Source organism: Myotis daubentonii, chromosome 6 (genome assembly GCF_963259705.1).
Source record: "Myotis daubentonii chromosome 6, mMyoDau2.1, whole genome shotgun sequence".
In the NCBI taxonomy this organism is placed as follows: Eukaryota; Metazoa; Chordata; class Mammalia; order Chiroptera; family Vespertilionidae; genus Myotis; species Myotis daubentonii.
In genome coordinates, this window is record NC_081845.1 from 53619359 (window position 1) to 53636263 (window position 16905).

General features: G+C 41.6%; 1 protein-coding gene, 1 long non-coding RNA gene and 1 other non-coding gene across 9 annotated transcripts in view; 1 reads left to right on the forward strand and 2 right to left on the reverse strand.

The window, feature by feature from the left end:
* The window catches only part of LOC132237089 (uncharacterized), a 308039-nt gene that overhangs the window by 234811 nt on the left and 56323 nt on the right, over window positions 1-16905 (reverse strand). The gene's annotated exons all lie outside the window — the stretch shown is intronic.
* Window positions 1-16905, forward strand: part of RNGTT (RNA guanylyltransferase and 5'-phosphatase) — a 209218-nt gene that overhangs the window by 142318 nt on the left and 49995 nt on the right. The window lies entirely within an intron of this gene.
* LOC132237877 (small nucleolar RNA U3) lies at window positions 5870-6081 on the reverse strand. Its single transcript, XR_009453674.1, has one exon. It is a non-coding gene; the product is annotated as a small nucleolar RNA U3 (small nucleolar RNA).

The following is a 16905-nucleotide window of genomic DNA, read 5'->3' on the forward strand; positions in this document are numbered from 1 at the left end:
ACATCCTTCCTGATGAAGCCAGGGCGGAGGGAAGCCAGCCCGAGTCCCAGGTGCCTGTGGGTGGCCGGAGAAGGGAAGTCCGGGTGCCAGAGGGAAGCCAGTGCCGGCAGCCGGGAGAAGGAAGGCCTACTCTTGCATCAGTTTTCGTGCATTGGGCCTCTAGTTTATATATAAAAAATATATAAAACTCTAAAAGGTAGAGAGAAGGAGGCAGTCCAACTACGGAGCTCAGGGCCCAAGGAACAGATGGTAATGAGCTTGGGTGTTCTTTGTGTTTCATGTATTTCAGACTGAGTACTAGAGAAAACAGGAAGCCATAAATGTCAATGGGACATTGCCCAAAAAAATGCCCCCAGAAAGCCTTCTCTCTCTATCCAGGAAAGAGGCAACCTAGCCAAACAGAAAACTTTCAGATATTTACCACTCTACTCCAGTGCAACACTACATAAAAAAATTGCCCATAGCCCTGGCTGGGTGGCTCAGTTGGTTGGAGCATCAACCCATTAACCAAAAGGTTGAGGGTTCGATTCCCAGTCAGGGCACATACCTCAGTTGTGGGTTTGATTCCCAGTGGGGACACATACAGAAGGCAGCTAATCAATGTTTCTGTCTCTCTAAAATAAAATTTAAAAATCAAGAAATAATAGAAATTATAGGAAAATACTGAAGTTATTGTTCAATACAATACATTCTATCTTTCCTCGGGTGAGGATTAAAAACCAAACAAAAAAAAGAACACCTGACCATTCCCAGCCCTCACAGCAGAAGCCAAGTGAGAAGCCTAGACTTCCATCCTCACAGACTATAACAAAGAATCCCAAATCCCGGCCAGGATATGAACAGAGAAAGCTGATTGGGGAGCCAAGGAGTATGAAACACCTCCAACCAACTGAGCCGCCCAGCCAGGGCTATGGGCAGTTTTTTTATGTAGTGTTGCACTGGAGTAGAGTGGTAAATATCTGAAAGCTTTCTGTTTGGCTAGGTTGCCTCTTTCCTGGATAGAGAGAGAAGGCTTTCTGGGGGCATTTTTTTGGGCAATGTCCCATTGACATTTATGGCTTCCTGTTTTCTCTAGTACTCAGTCTGAAATACATGAAACACAAAGAACACCCAAGCTCATTACCATCTGTTCCTTGGGCCCTGAGCTCCGTAGTTGGACTGCCTCCTTCTCTCTACCTTTTAGAGTTTTATATATTTTTTATATATAAACTAGAGGCCCAATGCACGAAAACTGATGCAAGAGTAGGCCTTCCTTCTCCCGGCTGCCAGCACTGGCTTCCCTCTGGCACCCGGACTTCCCTTCTCCGGCCACCCACAGGCACCTGGGACTTGGGCTGGCTTCCCTCCGCCCTGGCTTCATCAGGAAGGATGTCCGGTCTAATTAGCATGTTACCGTTTTATTATTATAGATAGATGTCATTGGTTTTTAGTTATACTTAGTGGTAGAAATAGAGAAAAGTTTGTCTACTCCATCTTCCTGGAAGAAGTCCCAGAAACATATCATTTAATTTACAGAACTTTAAGCATAACCTTTTAATAACTGTTGACACTGTAGTTGCTCACTAATTACTTATTGAGTTGAATCAAAAGTGATGCATATGTCTTTAGGAAACCTGTTAGTCTTAATCTATCATACCTGTGAATTGAGAAAAAGAAGATGCAAATATAATAAATACCTGCAACATTTCTATTAAGTTAGTTTTCAAATATATCAGTGTATGTACTTCTTAGTAAACATCATTTGTGGTTTAGGTTAGGAAAGATAGAATGTATTGTATTGACCAATAACTTCTGTCTTTTTTTATGATTTCTATTGTTAACTGGAAACTGGTTCTATTATGTTAAATTCATTTTGGGCAATCATTTATATTTTAATTTTGCTGTGCTGTGGATTGTTAAATGGGCCTGTCTTTTCTTACAAAACCATAGATCACTTCTGGAGCTGGTGAGCTGGTCAAAACATCTATTCTAAATTATAAGTTGTCTCTTATTATTAATTAGAAGTTACTCCATGCCCTTTGAAAGGTGAAAGTCAGATGTGTCAGGTGATTTTCAACAAATATTATTAGAGTATTCAGTTCAGATTTTATTTTATTTTTTTAATATTTTTATTGATTTCAGAGAATAAGGGATAGGGAGAGAGAGAGAGAGAGAAACATCAGTGAGAGATAATCATTGATTGGCTGCCTCCTACATGCCCTCTGCTGGGGATCGAGCCCACAATCCAGGCATGTTCCCTGACCGGAAATTGAACCGTGACCTTGACCTTCTGGTTTGTAGGTCGACACTCAACCACTAATCCACTCTGGCCAGGCTTCAGTTCAGATTTTAAAAAGCACCTTTTAAAAAGTTTAAATTTTAATTTGACTGAACGTTTATATCATTGTCTATTTTCACACTATTTTACCCAGTAAATAGTATCTCATGAGGAGAGACCATTATATCCATTTTACAGATAAAGAAATGGAAAAATGTCATTTAGTTTATGACTTATCCAAGAACATTCAGTGAATTGAGATAATAACTGGAGGAATAGACCAAGATTGGAACTTTAAATATATATTTTTTTTACCACCATCAGTCCAGTGGACCATGCCAGTAACCAAATTAAATTTATATATCTTTCAAAATGAGAGCAATGGAGGAAAAAGGGTTATCCAATTAGAACGTTAACATCAGACATGGTCCGTAAATATCTAATTTTTCAGTCTGATGCATCAATGTTTCATCATCATATTCTTTCAAATGCAATATAATAAAAATTCCATAATATAAGACAGTAATTTCAAAAAATATTTTCTTAAGAAATATGAATTATTTGAATTTTTATAATTTAAAGAAAAACTGAAAAAATATAACAAACATATATAGTACATTAAATATATTCCATATCTACACCTTATATATTGCACATATGCAGTGTAAACATTGAAAATTTGTGGTAGGTTTAAAAATTATCAATGCTATCATGTTAAAGAGTACTACTATGTAAAATAAGTTGGAATTTGGAAAATGGTTTACTTAAATTTCATGCCATATTTGTCTTCTCAGTTAGTTTGGAATATTTATATGAAATGTAGATATACTTTCTTTTTAGAAATGTGTTGATGGGAAGAATTTATCACTAAAACTTACAGGACTAGGGTCTAGATTTAGCTATTATTTTGATAAATATATTGGTTATGGAAGCACATTTTCAGTATTGTCTTTGGGAATTAAATCCTGATGTAAATTGATTAATATTGGAGATTTCTCCTTTGCTAATTTTTTCCCCTCCTTTTCTCCTATTCCTAAGATTTTCTTTTGGCATTCTGTTGTTAAAATTCTAGTCAATGTCAGGTATACAGATATATCTGGGTAAAAATGTATGGCTTTTCCTTTCAGTGCTTTTATTTTGCTCATTGGGTATTTTCTTTAAAATGACTTGTTTTGTGGTGATACTCAAAAAGTTTAAAAATAAAGCCCTTATCTCAGCTGTCCAAGATTAGGAATGCCTATGATGAAACAAATTATCATAAATTTTTTCCGCAAGTCTAAAGTAATTCTTCTACCATTGTAGTCCTGTAGTTTTTTATTCATATTTACTAGAAGCCCAGTGCATGAATTCATACATGGGTGGGGTCTGGCCGGCCCAGTCCCAATCACCCAATCAGCGAATTGGGGCTGGACCTGTCAGGAGGAGGGAGACGGCCGGAGGTTGGCCGGCCGACCCACCCTGATGGGGGCCTGATCAGGTCTGGGCTGGCTGGGGGGAGGGGCTGTGGGCGATTGGCTGGCAGGTCCCGCCCCTGATTGGTGTGGGGGGGCAATGGGGATGGAGCGGGCTGGGGGGCAGGGCTACAGGCCGATTCGGGTGGTGGGGGCTGATCTGGGATGGGGCCAGGTGGGGGGAGGGGCTGCAGGAGGTTGGGCGGCCAGCCCTGCCCCCCTAATGGGGTAAGGGGAGTGATCAGGGACAGGGCCAGCTGTGGGGAGGGGCTGCGGGCAGATGGGGTGGTGAGGGCCCATTGGGGGTGGGACTGGCCAGGGGAAGGGCTGCAGGAGATTGGCTGGCCAGTCCCGCCCCCTATTGGGGTGAGGAGGCAATCAGGGGTGGGGCCGACCAATCGGGGGAAGGGCTGCGGGGGGTTGGTCGGCCACCCCATCGTCTTTTGGGGTGGGAGAGACTGATCAGGGGTGGGGCTGGCCAGGGGGAGGGGCCGTTGGCCCCAACCCCAATTGGGCCAGTTCACTGGCTGCAGTGGGTGTCATAGCGACCAGTCGTTCCAGTTGTTCCAGTCATTCCAGCATTCCAGTTGCTGGCTTTTTATATATCTACACTAATAAAAGACAAACACGCAAATTGACTGTACCTTCGTTACACCTTAAGCCACACCCGCCAGCCAGTAAGAGCGACTATATGCAAATTAACCCAACCAAGATGGCGGCCGGCAGACACGGAGCTGGAGCAAGTAGGAGGCTTGGTTGCTCCAGTGATGGAGGAAGCCAAGCTTCCAGCCTGCCGCAGCCGGCTCTGAGCTCCACTCAAGGCAACAAAGCTTCAATTATAGAAGATAAATAAACCCCAGATGCTTGCTTTCAGCTGGCTGTGGCCACGGAGCTGGAGCGAGCAGGAGGCTTGGGTTGCCCAGGGTGATGGAGGAAGCCATGCTTCACGCCCGCCACCGTGGCTGGCTCTGAGCTCCACTCAAGGCTACAAAGTTTCAATTATAGAAGGTAAATAAAGCCCAGAATATAAAAAAGAAAGAAAATAAAGGAGAGGCTGGGAGCTTCTGTTGCCAGGGGGCTTGGCCAGCCTGAAAACGGCCCTGAGCCCCTCACGCAGACTGGCCAGGCACCCCAGTGGGGACCCCCACCCTGAAGGGGGTGTGACCAGCCTGCAAACAGCCATCAGCCCCTCACCCAGGCTGGCCAGGCATCCCAGCGGGACCCTCACCCTGATCCAGGACACCCTTCAGGGCAAACCAGCTGGCCCCCACCGGTGCACCAGGCCTCTATCCTATATAATAAAAGGGTAATATGCAAATTGACCCTAACAGCAAAATGACTGGGAATGACTGGTCATTATGACACACATTGACCACCAGGGGGCAGATGCTCAATGCAGGAGCTGTCCCCTGGTGGGCAGTGCGCTCCCACAGCGGGAGAGCTCTGCTCAGCCACAAGCCAGGCTGATGGCTGCCAGTACAGCAGTGGTGGTGGGAGCCTCTCCTGCCTCCTCAGCAGCGCTAAGGATGACCGACTGCAGCTTATGTCTGCTCACTGCTGGTAAGTGGACATCCCCCGAGGGCTGCCAGGCTGCCAGAGGGATGTCTGACTGCCAGGTTGGGCCCGATCCCCCAGGGAGCGGGCCTAAGCCAGCAGGTGGACATCCGCCGAGGGGTCCCAGACTGCAAGAGGGCACAGGCCGGGCTGAGGGACCCCCCCGAGTGCACAAATTTTTGTGCACTGGGCCTCGTGTGTGTGTGTGTGTGTGTGTGTGTGTGTGTGTATAATATTTTGCCTTGTATAATAGTGAGCTGTTAACTTGACCCCCACAGTACCTAATTAACACTTTGCCAGTTCTCAAGTACATGCTTTGAATTGAATTCACTTTCCTGAAGACAAGTGAAACATTTGACCCCTTTCTGATATTTGGTTTTTAAATATGGATATGTTGATTTTGTTTCTATTTCAGCCTGCTTCTCATTGGGCTTTCAAATAATATATTTTTTGTTTTATTGTCTGCTCATAGTTAGTTTTCTTTACCTGGTTAGGTTATTAAGATTTTGTTTTCCCACTAATCTTTTAATTCCCATAATGAAAGTTGAGATAATTATTGCTCAGTTATTTTATCTATTTTTTAAAGCTTTATTTGAACCTTAAGAAAACCACTCAGACTGCGCCCTCCGTCTTGCTATCCCAAAGGAAGAGAAGAACGATCATCAATGGCTAATGGCAGTTGCATAAGCAACACCAAAAGCTGGCTTCATGCTCAGGAGAGAATGCTGCACCTCCTCCTCGTGGTTTCGGGTGCTCTACACGATCAGAGAAACTTCTCTAGTAACAAACTATAGAAATGATCCCTGAAAGTATAGTCTTATTGCTCAGTTATTTTAAAGCATAAATTCCATTCTAATAAAATACCATCTAGATGTCTAATCTAATCACAGTGCCTGATACTTAGTAGGTGCTCAAAAAATTAATAAATGGATGAATGAGAGAACTAATGAATGGTTCATATAACCTGTCTGTTTAATAGTTGATCCATATAGATATTTACAGGTAAGATCACTATGTTGAAGTATTTGTTAAAAGTTCTTAATTTTTTCTAATGTATTTTATTTTAATTGAATTTGTTGAAGAGACGTTGTTAATGAAATTATACAGGTTTCAGGTATACAGTTCTACAATATATCATCTGTATATTGTATTGTGTGTTTGCCACCCCAGGTCAAGTCTCCTTCCATCACCATTTCTCCCCTTTACCTCCTTCTATCCCCCTAACCCCCAATTCTTAATTTTAATTTAAGTCTCCTAGTGTTACAGACTGATTCTCTGCATGAACATTCTACATGAAACCTGTTAACTTAATTAGGATATACCAGGTTAATAGTTATCCAAAGTAAGTTGATAGGGCCCATTGCGTAAAATTGTTATAGTGAGATATAATGTGTGTGGAAGGAGTCTGTAGATTATAAACTACTACCCAAAGGTTAGTCTGTTCTTTAAGCAAGCTTTTATTATTAATATGGAATCAGTAATACATGTTAAAAAATACTGTACCATAAATACATTTCTTATAATACGTAATGTATGTTTGAGCATATATGCTGGATTTTATAGATTGTCAAAATATACTTTTGCTAAAGTGTTTTAGGTGTTTCCAAATCAGAATTATAAGTAATGAGACATATGTATATGTGTATATCTTGTAAATTATAAAATTTTAAGTTACCCAAATGACAACGTTGTCTGTTTTCAATCAAACAGATAAGATTAGTATAGAATCTTTTTCTACAAAGAGAGTATGATCTCTGGATTTACTTATTTCATATTATCTCCATCTTCTAACTTTCCAGAACGGTGTCCACGCTCCAGCCTATTCTGGTTTGTTTGGCAGTTTTCACAGGGGCAGGAAGTATATAAGCAGTTACTTTCCATTTTTGGCTACAATGGGTACAACAGGTTCCCCCTGGAGATGCAGCAGAATTGTTTTCCTTTTCAGCAGAGTTCTTTGAGAAATTGTGTTCACGTCACATCTCTAAGTGAACAGATGGTTTGCTTACTCTTTATTTGCGCTCTCCAGTATGGTAGCCACCAGCCACATGTGGCTACTCTGAAGCGAGATGTGCTGGTAGTATACAACATACACCAGATTTTGAAGACTTAGTACAATAACAATAAAAGTTAATTATCTCAATAATAACCTTGATATTTATTTATTTATTATTTTTTAAAAAAATATATTGATTTTTTATGGAGAGGAAAAGAGAGGGACAGAGAGTTAGAAACATTGATGAGAGAAATATTGATCAGCTGCCTCTTGCACACCCCCCACTGGGGATGTGCCCGCAACCAAGGTACATGCCCTTGACCGGAATCGAACCTGGGACCCTTCAGTCCGCAGGCCGACACTCTATCCACTGACCTAAACTGGTTATGGCTAACCTTGATATTTAATACAGGTTCTAGGTAGTTTCACCAATTAATATCTTTACTGCAAGCGTTTTTGCAGCATAACTAATTAGCCAGTTTTACTGTAAAAGATGAAATAACTGGTTGACAGTTGGATTTCATTTCTCAATTGACAAATTAACCACTTGACAGCAAACTTAATATATTTAAGGTAGTTGTCAGTTTTAATTTTTCCATCGACAGAGTTTTCAACTCCCACTTTTTATATTATATAAATCTTAGTCCTCATACTGGTCTATACAGTGATGAGTAGATGTGGTGGTCTTAAAGTAATAGTGGATGGTAACAACCACTGATAAATCCAGATTGCAAATCTGCGTGCAAAGCCAGATTACATACTCTGCTAGAGTATGCTGGGAAATTCCAAAGGGCCAGAGTGGTGATAGAGTTCAGAAAGCACCAGCACTAATGGACTAACTGAAGGTTGGCACCAGTCCTAAAGTCCAGAAGCTAGAGCTGGAGTCTCCATGGCCAAAGCTGACACCTGACATTAGGCAATAGCTACCAGGGCCGGGAAGGAGGAAAAATAAGCAGGTGTGGAAGTGTCTAATAGTAGCAGATCTCAGCATGCAAGCAAAAATGCACGTTCTGAAGTTTAGGGGTGACCCTAGAAAGCAGAACTGCTACCCTTGGGACAGGGGTAGTGAGGTAACAAGTTAACTAGGAGGAACTGTGCTGACTACAGAAACCCTCCTGTATCCAGTGATGCAAAAAGAGAATTTAAAAGAAATAGTTCATCACTGTGGCATAGAAACAGAGCCCTTGGATTGCACAATCTGAAATGCTGCCTTCTTTCCCCTACCCTGCCTTTCCTGGAACATCTATCTAGTCCAGAAAAATCTCAACCATTACAAAATGTATTGCTACGGCATCAATTCAAATACATTACTGAAAAAAAGATGAGAAAGAAGTAAAATGTACTGGTGGATGAAGTCCTACTTGGTGGATCCCTTGCATCTGAGTCCATTGGTCCTTCTGTGCATTCAACTTAATACATTGAATTGTGGAGCTTGATTTTTGTGTCTTTCACTAAAATATATATATATTTTAATCTTTATTGTTCAGATTATTACAGATGTTCCTCTTTTTACCCCCCATAGCTCCCCTCTACCTGGTTCTCACCCCACCCCATGCCTTTACTCCCGGCCACTGTCTAATCCATAGGTGTAAGATTTTTGTCCAATCTCTTCCCACACCCTTCATACCCTTTTCCCCCTGAGAATTGTCAGTCCACTCCCTTTCTATGCCCCTGCTTCTATTATATTCACCAGTTTATTCTGTTCATCAGATTTTTTTATTGACTTAAAAATTTTAGATTCACTTGTTGATAGAAATGTATTTGTTGTTCCTTTGTTGTTCATAATTTTTATCTTTACCTTTTTCTTCTTCTTCCTCTTCTTAAAAAATACCCTTCAGCATTTCATATAATCCTGGTTTGGTGATGATGAACTCCTTTAGCTTTTTCTTGTCTGAGAAGCTCTTTATCTGACCTTCAATTCTGAATGATAGCTTTGCTGGGTAGAGTAATCTTGGTTGTAGGTTCTTGCTATTCATCACTTTGAATATTTCTTGCCACTCCCTTCTGGCCTGCATGGTTTCTGTTGAGAAATCAGCTGACAGTCGTGTGGGTACTCCCTTTTAGGTAACTGACTGTTTTTCTCTTGCTGCTTTTAAGATTCTCTCTTTGTCTTTTGTCCTTGGCATTTTAGTTATGATGTGTCTTGGTGTGGTCCCCTTTGGATTCCTCTTGTTTGGGGTTGTCTGCACTTCCTGGACTTGTAAGTCTATTTCTTTCACCAGGTAGGGGAAGTTTTCTGTCATTATTTCTTCAAATAGGTTTTCAATATCTTGCTCTCTCTCTTCTTCTGGCATCCCCATAATTCAGATGTTGGTACGCTTGAAGCTGTCCCAGAGGCTCCTTACACTATCTTCATATTTTTGTATGCTTTTTTCCTTTTGCTTTTCCAGTTGGGTGTTTTTTTACTTCTTTGTATTTCAAATCTTTGACTTGATTCTTGGGATCGTCTAGTCTGCTGTTGGATCTCTGTATATTATTCTTTATTTCAGTCAGTGTATGCTTAATTTCTGACTGGTCCTTTTCCATTTTTTTGGCATTCTCATTAAGATCCTTGAAGGTCTCACTAATTTCCTCGGAGGTTTGTAGAAGATTCTTGAGTAATCTTTTTTTTTTTTTTTTTTTGCATTTAGTATTTTTTTCTATTTTTTTTTTATTATTAGTTAAGGTATTACAAATGTGTCCTCATCCCCCCCATTAACCCCCAACCTCCCCCCGACACACAAACTCATGCTCCCATCCCCCTGTTGTCCATGTCCATTGGTTTGGCTTATATACATGTATACAAGTCCTTCGGTTGATCTCTTCCCCTTACCCCCGCCCTCCCCTACTTTCCTTCTGGGGATTGATATCCTGATCGCTGTTTCTCAGTCTTTGGGTCTGTCCCTTTTCATCAGTCTATGTTGTTCTCTATAATTCACAAATGAGTGAGATCATGTGGTATTTATCTTTCTCTGACTGGCTTATTTCACTTAGCATAATGCTCTCCAGTTCCATCCATGCTGTTGCAAAGGCAAGAGTTCCTTTTTTTTTTACTGCAGCATAGTATTCCATTGTGTATATGTACCACAGTTTTCTAATCCACTCATCTGCTGATGGGCACTTAGGCTGTTTCCAAATCTTAGCTATGGTGAATTGTGCTGCTATGAACATAGGGGTGCATATATCCTTTCTGATTGGTGTTTCTGTTTTCTTGGGATATATTCCTAGTAGTGGGATCACTGGGTCAAATGGGAGTTCCATTTTTAGTCTTCTGAGGTAGCTCCATACTGTTCTCCACAGTGGCTGCACCAGTCTGCATTCCCACCAGCAGTGCAGAAGGGTTCCTTTTTCTCCACATCCTCTCCAACACTTGTTGTTTGTTGATTTGTTGATGATAGCCATTCTGACAGGTGTGAGATGATAACGCATTGTCGTTTTGATTTGCATCTCTCTTATAAATAATTAGTGACTTTGAGCAGGTTTTCATATGTCTTTCGGCCTTCTGTATGTCCTCTTTCGAAAAGTGTCTATCTAGGTCCGTTGCCCATTTTTTTATTGGATTGTTTATCTTCCTTTTGTTAAGTTTCATGAGATCCCTGTAAATGTTGGAAATTAAACCCTTATCGGTGGTATCATTGGCAAATATGTTCTCCCATGTAGTGGGTCTTCTTGAATAATCTTATAACTGTGGTTTTGAACTCGAAATCCAGTAATCTGCTTTCCTCTATTTCTTCCATTTGTGACATGTTTCTTCGTCTCCGCATCTTGGCCGCTTTCCTGTCTTGACAGAGTGGCTTTGTGTGGTAGGTGTCCCACTGGGCCCAGTGGCTCAGCCTCCCAATCATCTGAGGTGGACACTCTTGGTGCAACCCTCCGTGGGCTGGGTGCACAGTTCTGTTGTAGTTAAGCCTTGAATGCTGTTGGTATCCCTGGGAGGAAATGACCTCCAGCCCAATTGGCTGTGAGGACCCGCTGTGTCTATAGTGGAAAAACTGCTGTGCTGGAGACACCCTTATGGGGCAGGAGTTGCTTCAGTGGGGCTTTGGTGCTCACTGAGTCTGCCTCTTGAGTGTGTCACTTATGGATGTGAGGAGTTGAAATCTGGTATCTGACCACTGGTATACTGACTGGCTTTTGGATCTCCAAGGAGGTGCAAATTCAACCACTGTGTGAGTTCGCCCAGCAGGAGCTACCGCGAGATCTGCAGATTTCTCCTTTTTGTTTGGGGTTTGGAAATTTTGGAGCTCTCTGACCCAGCTGCAGTTTGTTAGGTTACGCTGCAAAAGTGCAGGCGATTCATTTGCGCCGCTGCGCACAGGTTGAGTGGGGTGGGGTCTCAGAGAATCACTGGGGCGGAGCAAACAGTGATGGCTGTGGTCAGCTGTCTCCGCGTCTCCGCACATCTCTGCGTCTCAGTGTCTCCGTCTCAGTGTCTCCGTGTCCCTGAGTCCCGCGCCCCCACAGTAACAACGATCCCTGCGAGCAGTTCTGTAAGAAAGCCACCCTCGCTTTCCGACCCGATGCCAGACAGTCTAGTTTCTCCCCGTAGGAGTCTGGGTCCCTAGAGACTCGCCGGAAATGAGGTCAGTGCAATCGGGAGCTTGTATCTCCCTTCCCGTGTACCCAGGAGCAGCCCGGTTCACGCGCCTCCATACCTCTGCTCTTGGTGCCTCCGCACCTCCTACCCAGCCTCAGTGCACGTTTTTCTTTCCTTCTAGTTGTAGAACTTCCACTCAGCCAGCTTTCCCATGGTTCTGGATGATCGCCGTTTTGTCTTTTCGTTGTAGTTTTAATGTGGTTGTGGGGAGTGGCACAAACAGGTATATACCCTATGCTGCCATCTTGGTTGTTCAAAAGATAATATTTTTGAGGATAGAGTTTATTACTCCAACATAAAACATAATACATATGGCCTCAAAGGCCTTTTGTGCTTCGGAGAGGGTGTGAATGCTTTAGACAATATAGCATTTGTCATGATTTGGAAAAGGATTGCCATCAAAGTCTCTCTAACTTAGAAAAATGTGATGTCAGTTAGGAATTGACCTAATTTGCAACCCCATATTTCATAGAACTAACTTTTGAGAAACAGTTTTTACCCATTCCCTAATTGAACAAGGACTGTTCCATTTAATTAAAATTTTATCTAAGTTTCGTGATCTTGGGATCTTTTGTTTGACAATATAAGTTTTGAATTTTGCTGGGGAGGGTGCACAGTAAGCTTAACAAGAGAAGGTAAGTTAGTATTATTTAAATAAGGCCACTGTCATTTTCTTCTTCATTAATGACTATATTCCTCTAATAAAATTAGAAAGAGAATGGTGGATTCCATATAGTTATTTTTTTTAATGTGAGGGAAGTTATAAAGTGTATTTATCCTATATAATAAAGAGGTAATATGCAAATTGACCCTCACACCCTCACAAGATGGCTGCCTATGACCAGGCCGGCAGGGTGGTTAGTGAGGGATGACCAAACGTCTGAATAGCAGCCTGCGTGGGGTGACCAGGCTGGTGGGGGGGCAGTGAGGGGCGACCAAACGACTGAACAGCAGGCTCTGTGGGGCAACCAGGCCGGCAGGGGGGTTTGTGAGAGACAACCAAATGACCGAACAGCAGGCTGTGTGGGGCGACCAGGCCGGCAGCGGGGGCAGTGAGGTGTGACCAGGCCGGCAGAGGTGGGCAGTGAGGGGCAACCATGCCCGCAGGGGGGGCAGTTGGAGGTGACCAGGTCGGCAGGGGGGTGCAGTTAAGGGTGACCAGACCAGCAGAGGGGGGCTGTTAAGGGAGACCAGGCCTACGGGGGGGGCAGTAAGGGGTGACCAGGCCGGCCGAGGGGGGCTGGGGGGCTGTTGAGGGTGACCAGGCTGGCAGTGGGAGGCTAGGGGGGTTTGGGGGTCACCAGGCTGGCAGCGGGGGCAGTAAGGGGCAACCATGCTGGCGGGGTGGGGGGGGGCAGTTAAGGGCGACCAGGCTGGCGGAGGGGCAGTTGGAGGTGACCAGGCCGGCAGGCAGAGTGGTTAGGGGTGATCGGGCAGGCAGGCAGGTGAGCATTTAGGAGCCAGCGGTCCCAGATTGTGAGAAGGGAAGTCCCGGATTGGAGAGGGTGCAGGCTGGGCTGAGGGAACCCCCCGCCCCCTTGCACGAATTTCGTGCACCGGGCCTCTAGTTATAATATAAAATGCTATATGATGATGCTTCATGGCATTTGAATGTAAATACTGTTATTAGTTGTTCCAGTGTTGAGTCATAATATATCTAAAGGAATTCTCTAAAAAGCAGCACTTGAGATTGCACTTAACGTGCAAGCCTCAACTCTCAGGGTTTAAAGTCTGTAGTAGTCACAAGATGACTGCTGTACATAGTTCATGTGGGTCTGTAATAGAATTTGCCAGTTTGTGTTAGTTTCTTGTAGTTTACTCAAATATGCTGCCCCTTAAGGCTTTGAACTTTTGAGGTCAGGGATGGTCTCTGGTTCCTGGTCTAGAATCTGGCATAGACTATAAATCAATGGTATACAATAAATGATTCAGTATCCATAGAGGGAGAAGGTGAGGGAGAGCCAAGATGAATGAGGTTTGACCTAATTTTCCTTCTTTGTTGTTGTTTTCCTCCCTCTTTTTAAAAAATTTATTGATTGATTTGAGAGGGAGAGAGAGAGACAAAGGGGTGGTGGGGGAGAGAGAGAAACATCAATTTGTTGTTCTACTTATTTATACATTCATTGATTGATTCTTGTAGGTACACTGACCAGGGATTAAACCCACAACTTTGGTGTGTCAGGATGATGCTCCAACCAACTGAGCCACATGGGCCAGGACTGTTGACTTTTAATTGTTAGTTGAGCAAGGCATATATCAAAGATAAGTATAATCAGTCACTTTTAAATTTGAAGTAGTTAAAAAATAGTTCTAGTATTAATGAGTTATACATAAATGTGCTTGGAACAGATATCAAAATAAAGGATAAAATGAATTGTCATAGTTCAAATTCTTTCACATGAACTATTCAGCTAGGTAAAAAGTTATTTTAAGGAGTTGAAAAACTACAACCAGTCAGCAGTTACTCTGAAGAAAGGAATATAATGATTCAATTAAGGCAGGAACAATCTGTTGGGCTAACTCAAAATAGGCTGATTCATATCTATATATACAAAAGGGTAATATGCAAAGTGTCCCCACCGGAGTTAGACCGGGAGTTCTATCGCTTGCTATGACGTGTGCTGATGACCAGGGGGCAGCGTGGAACAAAGGAAGGCCCCGGTCGGCAGCCGGAGGGCCCTGATCAGCCCTGATCACCAGCCAGGCCTAGGGACCCTGCCTGTGCAGGAATTTCGTGCATTGGGCCTCTAGTTTAGAAATAAAGTCATGAAAATGATAAAGAATTACTTTAAAAAATAAAGATAGCTAGTACATGCCTAGCAATGAATGAATAAAAATTCAATTGCTACACAAGCCATATTTTAAGAAAAGGGATGCATATATAGTATTTACTAGAGGAGTATTCAAGTTAAACTTGATAGCAAAGAGAAGACCAATTTAATGTGTATTCTATCAGTGAGACACTTAGGCAGTTCTCTGTATTTTTGCTTAGTTCATGTGTCAGTCAGCATTGTGGAGCTTTCTATGAAGCTGAAATTCAGATCTGCAGTATTTCTTTTCAACATAGAATATAATACTCTCAGTCATTCTGGGTCTGTGATTGTATAAAACAACATTTTTTCTTTTTGATTGATCATAGCTATTATTGAAATAGCTGGTAACATGTGACATGGTGCTATAATTTAGACTAAAAGAAATTGAATTGTGAATTACATTCGCTCAGTTTAAATTTCTGTTTCTATTCTCCAAGGCATCTTTTGTACTTCTTTTTCTGCAGAAACAGCTTCTTAATGTTCCTACATTTTCTCAGGGGAAAAGAAGACTTCACAGTCAAATTCTTGTTCGAAGTATACACGGAACTTGTACAACAAAAATAGAGGGAAAAATAAGATTCAGAATCTCCCAATACAGGGAAAGAAAATTTTATTCCATTTTACCTTTTAACAAGTGTGCTTTACACATACATTGTGGGGTCAGTATCAAGGTGATTAAAATTTGTGGATATGCTGATGATTTGGGGGATTCCAGATATTTAGATTTGAGGCTGTCCCAGCTGTGGGCAAACTACGGCCCGCGGGCCGGATCCGGCCCGTTTGAAATGAATCAAACTAAAAAAAAAAAAAAGACCGTACCCTTTTATGTAATGATGTTTACTTTGAATTTATATTAATTCACACAAACACTCCATCCATGCTTTTGTTCCGGCCCTCCGGTCCAGTTTAAGAACCCATTGTGGCCCTCGATTCAAAAAGTTTGCCCAAACCTGGGCTAACCCCTACATAAATAGTTCTCCCTTTTCTTTTTTTGTAGGTAAAAGTAAGCCATATAATAATTCTTGAGATCATTAGATAACAAATAAGGCAGAGAATTATGTGTGTTTAATGATTTCCCTATTAAAATCCACCTTCCAACCTATTCAGCTCTGTTTTTACACAGTCCTTCAAATAATGAATCAAATGTCCATTGGGAATGGTCAGGCTGGATCAGTTTATAATTACTCATCGACTTAGTTCACTGTATGGCCTATGAACAGCTGTAAAATTTCTTTTTCTAATAGAATTAACAGAATTTGGAAAATGAAATTTGTACATTTTTTATAGCTTTATTGAGGAGTAATTTGAATTTAATATAAATGGAAGTAGTAATTTTTAGAATTTTATATAAATGGAAGCATACAATATGTCTTCCTCTTGCCCCCAGCACTTCTTTCCATATTAAATTTATACATGGATCAGTAGTTCATTTCTTTGTATTGATGAGTAGTATTTTATTGTATAGATAGATCACAACTTACTTATCCATTCACCTGTTGATGGACATTTGGGATGTTTCCAGTTTGGGGCTATTAGGAATAAAGCACCTGTGAAAGTGGGTACAAGTCTTATTGTGGACATATTCTTTCATTTCTTTAGGGTAGGGGTTGGCAATTTTTTTCTTTAGAGGACCAGGTAGTTAATATTTTAAACTCTATATGCCTGGATTCTCCCTTGCATTGTGATTTAAAAAGCCAGGTAGTAAGTAAGCTGGGGCAGTGGTAGGAATCACTTCATTGCTTCCCTTCTCTCAGGTACCACTGACCTGTACTGCCTTGTGTCCAATTTCTGAAAACTGTTATATCACCCTGCGTATTTAGTTGTTTAGCCAGTGTAGGGTCTAGTGTAGTCCTTGTTACTCTGTCTTGCCTGGGAGTGGAAAATTTGTCTATATTTTTTTAATGTAATTATTACTTTTTCAGTTTTAATGCCTTTGTATTTAAAACCATTATGCCTAGATATGTGAGTATTGTGTTTTTATATTATATTTATGCCATAGCATTATATTTATGCCATAGAACATATAGTTCCTATACAAAGAAGGGGATGAGTGACTTTTGGATTCCCTAGTAGCTTATCTCCTAAAATACTCATCTATTTATACAGGAATATTAAAATGTTAATGTAGCAATTAATATTATACACCTAAGTTAGGAGACAGTCTCACTCTCTTACTGATTGCCTATGTTGTTTTTTTTTCTTAGTGCTTTTTATATTAAGTCCTTTTATATTATGAATTATAATAGACATATAGAAAAGTG